The sequence below is a fragment of the Crocuta crocuta genome, unplaced genomic scaffold (genome assembly GCF_008692635.1).
Source record: "Crocuta crocuta isolate KB4526 unplaced genomic scaffold, BGI_CrCroc_1.0 scaffold133, whole genome shotgun sequence".
In the NCBI taxonomy this organism is placed as follows: Eukaryota; Metazoa; Chordata; class Mammalia; order Carnivora; family Hyaenidae; genus Crocuta; species Crocuta crocuta.
In genome coordinates this window covers 4,372,727-4,383,841 of record NW_027529438.1, presented here as the reverse complement: position 1 = coordinate 4,383,841, position 11,115 = coordinate 4,372,727, and the positions used below count along the sequence as shown (strand labels likewise).

Genomic DNA, 11,115 nt, shown 5'->3' with positions numbered 1-11,115 from the left:
TTTGTGAGTTCGAGCCCCATGTCGGGCTCTGTGCTGACAGCTCAGAGCCTGGAGCCTGCTTCAGATTCTGTGTCTCCCTCTCTCTCTGTCCCTCCCCCACTCACACTCTCTCTCTCTCTCTCTGTCTCTCTCTCTCTCTCTCTCTCTCTCACACACACACACACACAGAAAGAAATAAACATTAAAAAATTTTTTAAAAAAGCTAGAGAGGAGTGGATCCCCCTCTTCCCAAATATAGCATGGAGGAAAGGGCATAGCTTTGGAAATAAGCAGTCTGGGGTCAAAATCCCTTACTAGCAGAGTGACCTTTGCCAAAGACTGTTTTCTTATTTCTTATTTCATACTTCAATTTTCTTATTTCTAAATCCATTATAGGGTTTGCAGTGCGAGATTATATGAAACCAGTGTTAAGTGCATGGTATGTAGTACATGATTCATATATGGCTCATGGTGCTTGGGAAGTGACTGATAGAGAAAAAACAAACAAACAAACAGTTAAGTTCCTGCAAGTCAGCTTAGATAAGACACAGAAGCATTAAAATGGAGGCTCAGCCCTTAAAAGAGAGGTGTCTGGTGTAGGGGAAGAGAAATTTTCTCTTCTTCCTTTCTAGGTTCTTTGGTTGGTATAACTAGATTGACAGGACAAACAGGCAAAAAAAAATTGGTTTCATTGGTTCAAAATATGAGACCCAAGAAGTCATATAATTGAGGCTTTAATACTATCCTGAGCTAAGGAAAGGGGTAAAGGGTCTAGGGCTTCAAAGGGGAGAAAGGTGCTTCACAAGAGGGTGAGAAGATGTTTTGTACACAATGTTTGCCCTGCCATGTCGATAAATCTCTCAGATGAAAACATTACCTCTGGGAGTGGGTCTCTTTCTGGTACAGACCCCCTTTCTAAATTCTATTAGGTAATTAATGGAGTAGCAAAAAGGTTTTACCGAGCCTTCTGGGTCTTGATTGATGACAGTTCAAAATAATCCACATGCCAAAGTAATACATTTTGAGGTGGCATATTCTGCTTCCCATCATTGGTGTTAAAAAATAATTAACAAAAAGTAGGTAATACAAACAAACTTTATTAAACACTTTATGAAGTGGGCAATCTCCATTCAGAGGACTGCAAAATGGGATAGAAGGCAGGAAGTCTTTATAAGATAAAGAATAAAGAACAAGAAAAAGAAAAATAGAAAATATCTGACTGACTAGAGCCACACAACCAGCCTTGTTTGGAATGAGAAGGTCCCAAGTTGGCTTGGCATTTAGAGGTTGATTGACTGGAAATGCCACTGGGTTTCTGATCAAGTAGAGCATCTGGATAACACAAAAGTTATTCAAGTTTTGATTTGATTACATTGTGCCTTGGACAAAAGTGGTCCATCTTGAACCTAGAAGTTTATTTCAACACTGGTTTACAGCAAAGGGGGCAGGAAGAGATGGGGGAAATGGAAATTTATTTTCCCCCAAGTGTTGAAAGAACTTGAAAACAATGCTTCCTGAGGCACCTGCGTGGTTCAGTCGGTTAAGTGTTGGACTCTTCATTTTGGCCCAGGTCATGACCTCACAATTCACGAATGCATGCACCCATAGTGGCTCCATGCTGACGGTGCAGAGCCTACTTGGGATTCTCTCTCCCTTCTCTATCTGCCTCTCCCCTGCTCAAGCATGCACACTCTCTCTCTGTCTCTCCCTCCCTCAAAATAAACTTAAAAAAAAAAGTTTCCTGGGCAAGAATGGGATTGAGAATCATCTTGTCTCAAAAAGACACTGTGAGATTTATATACAAAAATATGCATTATTTTGTCATTTATTATAGTGAATTTCTGGAAACTACCTAAGAGTCTAACCACAGGGTTAGTGGTTAGTGAACAGAAACATTAGGAATTATGGGCTATAAAACTAGAAAATATTATGACTTTGAAAGGCAGTTGAATGTGCCATCTCAAACTATGCTTCTTGAGCATAAGGTTTATTTTGAGCTGATTATTTTTTTAAGTAGCCTGTCTAAGGTCACATACACAGTCAATTTTTTAAAATATTTACTTATTTTTGAGAGAGAGACAGAGACAGAGCACAAGCGAGGGAGGGGCAGAAAGAGAGGGAGACAGAATCCGAAGCAAGCTCCAGGTTCTAAGCTGTCAGCACAGAGCCTGATGCGAGGCTCGAGCTCACAAACCGCAAGATCATGACATGAGCCAAAGTCAGACGCTGAACTGACTGAGCCACCCAGGCACCCCTGAGCTGACTATTTTTAAGAAACAGCAGACAGAGAAGATCTTTTGTCCTTGTAAGGGACAATTACATCTATAAAGGAAATCTCCATATGTACAGGTGTCTCCCTCCTATATCAGAAAGTATAGTATGAATGAGAATGAAAAAGAAGTATGACTCTGAATTACAAAAGAATCTGATCAGCAGAGGAGGCATCAACTTAAATCTACATGACAATCATACCCTTTACTGTACTTTCACTGCTAATTTTCCATAAAGGGCTTCCTTCCCCCTCAAAACATTTTTCTTTTGCCTTTAGTTGAAGATGGTGTTTAAGGTGACTTGGGCCATTTGGGGAAGTTTTGTTCAGTTTCCTGAGTATTTCCCCTGTATACAGGAGGTATATACTTAATTAAACTTCTATTTGTTTTCTCTTGTTAACCTTTTGGTATGAGAGGTGGAGGGTCTCAGCCACAGAACCTAGAAATGTATAAAGATTATTTCCCTTCCCCTACAACATCACAAGTGAAAAAAAGTAGAAAGTAAAATTTAATGTGATGTATGATTACAACCATATTTTTAAAATACCAATGCAACGAACAACTTAGGAAAAAAACATCAAAATACTAATGCTGGTTTGGGGTGGAGGGTGGCAAGTGATATCTTAGGTGTCTTAGTTTTCTTTTGCTTATCTTCATTTTCCAAATGTTCTTTAATGAGAAAAAACATGTCTTACATAATGGAGTGGAAGAAGTTTTAAATAAATGTTCAGTGAGAATAAAGAGGTGTGACCCACTGTGAGTAGTTAAGGGGAAAGTCTGAGACCCCTATCTTGGGGGCGAGGGAGGGGTGTTGTGGAGGAGGATGGAAAGTGCCTCCTCCACACAAGAATGAGGTGGGAAGAAGAGAGAAGCCCCTAGAACAGTGATGATCAAAGGAAAAGATTACTTTGCCTCAGAGGTGGTTTGAGGGTGGAGTAGCTTCAGAGTGGGTGGAGATTGGGAGGGGAGAGTAATGACTGCCAGGTTTCAGAATGCATCCGTGCCCCACCCCATCTCCTTTAAGCCAGTTCAAAAGGTGAAATAATTAGAATTAGCCCCCCCCCCTTTTAAACCAGTGACAAACTGAGCCCAAGAATACCAATAGATCTGGAGTCTGGACCTTCAGTAAGACCTTTCCCAAATCCACATACAGAAAAAGGTTTTGTCTCATGAGCTCAACTAGCAGGTAAAGGAAACCACCTGCTTGTTCGGCCAGAAAGCCACATTTCACGTCAAGAGTCACGAAAGGCAGCACCCAAAGCTGTGTGGTTTGGGGTTTCTGAGGTGCTAATACTGGATTCTTACATATAGAAACTCTGGTTGGGGAGAGAGGGGAGAGAAAAAGGTGTCTGTCAGGCAGGTAATCACTTACCCAGACATGCATGTCTTTATTCAGTGGGACTTAACAAACACCATTAAGTACCAGGCACTGTGCTGAACACACACCAACAGCAACAACAACAACAAAAAATAGAGCAGTAACCAAACAGAAGTTTCCGTCCTTGGGTGCTTAATTCTAATGAGAGTGGCTGTGATATTGAGAGATAATAATAAACATAAATTTGATCTTCCCCCCAGTTTCCTTCCCCACAGCTCCTAAAACTCTTGGAATCTTCAAAAAGAGAAGTGTCTTTTTGTAAGGTAATGAGGTGACTGGTGGCTAACGGCTCCCAGATAGCCTCAGGATGTGGGTTGGTTGCCAGAGGAACCAACAAAATGATTAAAGGGTTGGAGCTTCAACCCCATTTCTCCTAAATTCCCTACCTCCCACCCCCAACATCCAGGGATGGGAGAGAGGCTGGAGATAAGGTTTTGTCACCAATGTCCAATGATTAATCAATCATGCCCACGTAATGACACCTCCATAAAAAGACTGTTTTTCCTCAGTTCTGTGAGGCATTCTAGCAAATTATTGACCCCTAGGAGAGGGTTGTGGGAGCCCTTAGACTACCGTGGGTTTGTCAGAAGTATGGCAGGCCCATGTGTAGCAACATGGATGGANCAGAAGTATGGCAGGCCCAAAATTGCCACTGGCCTCTGAAGAGGGCAGTCTTTAGGACTGAGCCCTTCACTTATGGGATCTGACACTAATAGTGTCAAAATTTTATTGAATTGTAGGAGACCTAGCTAGTTTTGGAGAATCGGTTGGTGTGGGTGAAAGAGACACACATTTAGTGTCAGATGTGTTCGCTTTCAGTAGAAAAGAACAGAGTTTTCCTTTAGTTGGTGCAATAGAGAGGGAAAAGAGTTTCCTTTTTAGAGGCCAAGAATCAAATTATTCTACAAATGCCACTGCAGTACCAATGACTTGTATAAAAGAAAGATTCGTGGTGCTATGGTAACCTGTACTGGGAGATGCCAGCAGGATCTGGGAAGGTTTCTCCCACACAGCAATGATTGAGCTGAGATCTACAGGTAATAAGATCTACGTCCAGGAAAGCAGAGCCTGGTCAGAGGGTAGAGCCTATGCAAAGACCCTTCGACATGGTGAGAGGACATGAAAGAAAGTCAGTGTACCTGGACCAAATGAGTGGTGCTTCTAAAATTTCAGCAGAAGAAACCAATTATAGGGTGTCAAGGCTAGATGCAAACAAACTACTTAGAAGATGTTGGGAAGGAAGAATTCTCTCTGCCCTTCCAGGTCCTTCTAGTTGAACAAAGAATCAAAGTGAAGTGAGGCAGAATAACAGAAAATCAAATTTAGTTTTCTACACACAGGGAATCCACACAGACATGAAATTCCAAAGACAATGAGATAACATGAAGCTTGTGTGAGCTCAGGAGAGAGGTAGGAGTCTAGGGATACAAAGGGGAGTAAGACCATTAGCAGGAAGGTGAGAAGAAAGGTTTGGAGAACAAATGTGCCCTATTAGGCAGATAAGTTTCTTAGGTAAAAAGGATTCTCTGTTAATATCTCACTTCCTGGGGTGCCTGAGTGGCTCAGTCAGTTGAGCATCCCACTCAGCTCAGGTCACAATCCCAGGATCATGAGATGAAGCACTGGAATGGGGCTTCACAGTGAGGATGGAGCCTGCTTAAGATTCCTTCTCTCTCCCTCTGCCTCTCTCCTCCACCCACTCACACTTTCTCTCGCTTTCTCTCTAAAATAAAATAAGATAAGATAAAATAAAGCTCTTCCTGGTACAGGCAGGCAGATGAGGGGGAGGTAAACAGCTCTTCCTGAATCTGCTGGGTCTTGGTTGCTTTTAACTCCAAATAATGTTCATGCCAAAGCAGCCCATCTTGCGAGCAGCCTATTCTTGGTCCCTACACGTGAGACGGATTAACAGTAGAAAATCTAATTTAATTTTGTACATACAGGGAATCCATATATACATGGAAATTCCCAAGACAGGCAAAATGAGGTATATATGTCATCTTGAAATAAGGAGAAGGGGATAGGGGCCTGGGACTTCAAAGGGAAGGAAGTCAATTCACAGGAAGATGGAAAAGAGTAAAATTTGGAGCAAACAAATGTCTGCTGGACCAGACAGAAACAATGGGACATCAAGAAGAATGTTAACAGACAGACTTTGCTAACTAAATTCCTCCCTGTGTACCACCCCAGTGCATGTGATACTGTATTTCTCTGGGCTCATGATTTTCCTCCTGGAACAGGTCATCTGTTTAAGTTCTTTGGTAGGGGAGCATCGAGTGAGTATGAGTCTCAACTTTGGACGAGTTTGAGCCCTGCTTCGGGTGAACCCTGCTTCTCTCTCTCTCTCTCTCTCCCCCCCCCTCTCCTCTCTCTCTCTCTCTCTTTCTCTGTCCCTCACTCACTTGTGCCCTCTCTCTCTCTCAAAAAAAAAATTCTTTGGTGGGGGAGGGGGAGTGTCAAAGTTCTTCCTGAGATTTTTGGACCTTGACTGTTTTCAGCTCAGCATAATCTCAATGCTAAAGTGGCTGCCTGAGGACAGCCTGACCTTGGCCCCTATGAAGGAAATTTCAGCATAAGGATTCCATTTCCTTCCTTCTTCTATCAAAAGCAGAAAGAACACACACACACACACACACACACACACACACACACACACACACAATGGCATAGGTCCCAGATTTTTATGAACCTGATAGTCTTCGAATCTCAAGATAAAATGTTCTCAGCTCTCGTCCATTAGTTATTCATTCATTCAAAAATACTGAAATATCTACCACCAGCCAAGCACTCTATTGCCCTCTGAGTTTACAGTTGTGAAGTAAACAGATACTTCTTGTCCTCATGGAGCTGAGTGTCTTGTGGGGGAGAACAGATGATAAACAAAAAGACCAACAAATATTAACTCAAAAATTGTGATAATTTGACCAAACTGAGCTGAGTACAATGAATAAGAGGAAAAAATTGCTTAAATAAGGTGGTCAAAAGGCTGCTCCAAGGAGATGAAATTTAAGTTGAATCTGGGCCCATTTACTTCAATGTGAACAGAAGATGAATATGTATATTCACAACACTTAATCACTTCACAAACCTTCAACTTTTCTTAAATGAATAAGCCCTCTTATTTTTCTGAACACTTTAAAATACGATTAAACAGAGGCACCTGGGTGGCTCAATAGGTTAAGCACCTGACTTCAGCTCAGGTCATGCATGATCTCATGGTCTGTGGGTTCAAGCTCTGAGTCTGTCTCTGTGCTGACAGCTCAGAGCCTGGAGCCTGCTTCAGATTCTGCATCTCCCTCTCTCTCTGCCCCTCCTCCACTTGCACTCTATCTCTCTCTTAAAAATAAGTAAACATTAAAAAATAATAATATAAGACTAAACAAAACATAAACAGGCTATTTTATTTTTTAAGTTTACTTATTTTGAAAGAGAGAGGGAGAGAGAGCACAGGGAAGGGGCAGAGAAAGAGAGGGAGAGACAGAATCCCAAGCAGGCTCAGCACTGTCAGCGCAGATGCGAGGCTCAAACTCACAAAATGTGAGATCATGACCTGAGCCAAAATCCAGAGTTGGATGCTTAACTGACTGAGGCACCCAGGTGCCCCTAAACAGGTTATTTTAAACAGAAGCTATGTAGCAGTTTGTTGGTAATTTTGAACTCAGTTTGCAAATGAAATGGGTTTTATGTCTTACTTGGGATTGATGTCCCTCTCTCACCAGGAGTCGCTGGCATCAGGTGGCGCTCCAGGTACAGACTTCTTTATCTCTGTGTCTCACAGGGTGATGCCCTTCTCACATTATTCCTCTTGGCTTCTCCACTTGTCAAGGTCAAATGTATTCACTCAGCAAAAGTCCCAGGATCAAAAAGAGAAGAAATTCTTTCTTCAAGGAGCAAGGTAGGAAGGAGGCTGAATGAAACAACGACCACAGGTTAGGAACTGATGTAAAAGGAAGGGAAGAGCAGAAATGGAAGACAGGCAGACAGGGGTAGGGATTTCCAAGAAAAGAAGGCAGAAGCGTGGGTGCGGTGGGGGACCCTTCTGGAAGCCAAATTAGGGGCATGGAGGTGAACTACCCTCCGGGCAGGGAGAATGTTCGTGTTTGCAACCAGTGACCATGTTTCCTCGTGTCCTGTCACACCCAGCACAGGCTGCTCCCTAAATACACGTCAGATTCACATGTTTCACGCCTACTCCATGCTGTGAACTGGAGACGCAGAAAGGACTAAGAATGGGCATTGGTCTTGTTCAACGGAGAAGTCAGACAGGGACAAATGCTCTCATAGAACTCGCTCAGTCCCCCCTCAAGTCATTTAGTGGGGTTAGCGGCAGACTGTAACCATTGTGACTGAGCTCCCAGAGGGGTGGCGATTTATCCAGACCTCTTCTCAATGCCGAGAACAACACAGGCACCTTCTAAATGCTTCGGGGCGCCCGGCTGGCTCAGTCGGCGGAGCATGTGACTCTTGAACTTGGGGTTGTGGTTTTGAGCCCCATGCTAAGAATAGAGATTCCTTAAAAGTAAAATAAAAAAAAATGTTCCTTAAATTTATCAAATACCCTTTCCAGGAATAAAATAAATAAGTCATGGGTATGAAAAGTACGGCATAGGCATTAGAGTCAATGATATTGTAATAACTTGCATGGTGACAGATAATTACACTTGCGGTGGTGAGCATTTCATGATATACATAAATGTTGAATCACTGTGTTATACACCTGGAACTAATACAATAGTGTATATTAACCATATTGTAATTAAAATAATAATAATAATAAATACTGTATAAACATGAGTTTTTTAAATGAATGAAGAGGACATAAATNAAGTCGGACGCTTAACCGACTAAGCCACCCAGGCGCCCCAGTGTTTATTTATTTTTGAGAGAGAATAGACAGGGCGTGAGTTGGGGAGGGGCAGAGAGAGAGGGAGACACAAAATCAGAAGCAGGCTCCAGGCTCTGAGCTGTCAGCACACAGCTCAACATGAGGCTCAAACTCAGGAACCATGAGATCACGAGCTGAGCCAAAGTCAACAGACTGAGTCACTGAGACACCTCCAGACATCACGAGGCTTTGAGCAGAAAGGTAATGGTGATGTCACCCAGACATCACGAGGTTTTAGGCAGAAAAGCAAGCGGAGTATTTCCTTCTCTTAGAACTCATCACCCCCTGGCAGTGCAGTCAAAGTGATGATCCGCAGGGCTGAGTGTGGATGTGCAATCACCAGCAGGGAGCAGTGGAAAACAAGGACTCTGAAGGACACCCAGCTTTCTGCCCCCCACAACAGAGAGCAGGACCCATAAGGACTGTGACGTGTGAGAAAAGTCCCTGGAGTCAGCAGCCCCCCACCCCCCTCGGAAGAGCGGGCTGGGAACAGCACAAGTGAAGAAAGTCTCCTCTACTTCGCAATCAGGAAGTCGCTGGGAGCAAACCAGGCACCAAAGGTGGAGAAGAGCGAGTGGTTGGTGAGGAACCAGAGACAGGGAGCAGAGAGACGTCCAGAAGTCGGCCAAGAAGAAGAAAAGGGGGCAGAGTGTGTTTGGACTGAGCAGTTTCCCGCAGCGGCCTGTGGAAGCCCAGAGGCCATCCTTGATGCCAGAGGAGCCACAGCCTCGGTTTCCCTCTCAGAGCAGCTCTGGGCTTGTCCGAGGATGCGGCCAAGGAGGTCTGGGGCTCCTCTGCAGTGGGTCTGCAGGATCAGGTGGGCCGGGGGGGGTCCCAGCAGTGAGGGCAGCGCACAGACCCAGGGTCTGGGGCGGACAGACAGAAGCGGACTGCAGGCCCTGGAATGATGGCACCAGATGGCTCATTTCCTGCCACCCTGGGGACACTCGCTGCTGCCAATGATCCTGCCCCTCCTCGGCCACCTCTAGAGACCAGAGGAGGCTAGGTGGGGATGCTAAGCACCTAGACTGAGGCTGCCAAAGAGGGGGGCTCACAGAAGGAGGGGGTTACCTGAGCAGAGGGGCCCGGTGGGGACAGAGCCGGGGTTCTGACTGACCAGTTCCTGGCAGAGCAGCGATAGCTGTCGCTGACCCCAGATGTCCAAGTGACACAGAAAGTGGTTCCCCACCCCGCCCCAGCCAAGTGGGGGACTGTACTGGACATTATCTCCAGCCTGTGGCAGGAAGCAGGTCAGGGTGACATAGCAGGCTCCATCCTTCGCCATCTCGGAACCGGCAGTGATATTGGGCTCCCACGGCTTCTCTGTGCAAGAAAGGGAAGTTTGAGGTCTGAGAAGACTCTGGTCTGGCCAAGCTGGGGAGAGAGGAGAGGCTGAAGTTCAAATGTGAGCCCTCCTTCCTCAAAAAGTTAACAATAGATCCCCTATGACCCAGCAATAGCACCGCTAGGNTGGAAACCAACTTGACAATAAACTGTTTGTAAAAAAAAAAAAAAAGGTGAGCCCTTCACCCTCCTCACCATAGACACACAGGGTGAAATCCTTGGTGGTGTTGACCGGGCGAGTATTCAGGGTGACCCGGCTCTGGAGTCCTGCAGCCTCAGGGGCCTGATCCGCAGAGAGTAGCCGTGCTGGAGGGCATGCAGTCGTCGGCCGTAAGGTCCCTGAGTCCCACCAGCCAGCGTTGGTTTGCCTCCTGGTCCAGGCTGCAAAACAGCAGCAAGTGGTCCAGAGCTCCAGGTAACCATTTTCCACTTCCTGCCCCGCTGGGACCTCAAGGGGCCGAGTGGCGACTCCCCAAGGATACTGATCACCATCTCCCCTGCCGTGTCCCCTCCCAGGAACCCTGGCGCTGCAGACAGACAGAAAACCACAGCCTCAGTGGTTTCGGCCGCCGGGGTCTCCCTGTTCAACTCAGGGCAGCCCAGCCCACCCCCTCCCACCGAGCTCCTCCTGCCCTCCAACCTCCCTGCTGGCTCCCATGGGCCTTCTTCCCCCTCTCCCCTGATCACACTGACCCAGACCCACCCGCTCCACTCTCTCGAGGGTGTCAGCCCCTCTCCCCAGGCCTGCAGAGGACCAGGACCCCGTCCTCCACCATCTGTCCCCCCCAGTGCTGCAGCGCAGGGCCTGTGCTCAGATGCCAGGTACCTGCACACAAGGGCGACACTGAGACAGAGAGGGAGCTGCTGTTACTGACTGCGTTTCTGGACCGTGCAGGTCAAGGCTGCAGCACTGTTCCCGGGCCTCAAGGAGACACTGAGGACAGATCCTCCATGGGATACAACAGCCCAGGGTCCCAGAGGTATTGGGTCCCAGAGCTCCTCTGCTTTCTGCCGCACAAGTCAGGATGAAGATGCAGTGTCCCTTCTCACGGATCCTGGAGCTCAGTGCGGCATGGGGCCGGCCCAGCTGCTCTGTGTGTACAAAAAAGCACCAACTAAGGACTGCAGAACTGCCCTGGGGGCTCCCTTCACGGGGCAGAAGGCACAAGGCATTGACGCCGAGACGCTGAACCACCCTGAGTGCACACATGGAGACGCAGAGGCTGAATCTGCCCACGTCTGTTGGAGAGCTTTGAGTT

The 11,115-nt window shown here is 46.1% G+C and overlaps 1 pseudogene; it reads right to left on the bottom strand.

Moving 5' to 3' along the window:
- Positions 1 to 7,454: 7,454 nt before the first annotated feature.
- LOC144228214 (T-lymphocyte surface antigen Ly-9-like) lies at positions 7,455 to 11,066 on the bottom strand (annotated as a pseudogene).
- Between the last annotated feature and the right edge of the window lie 49 nt (positions 11,067 to 11,115).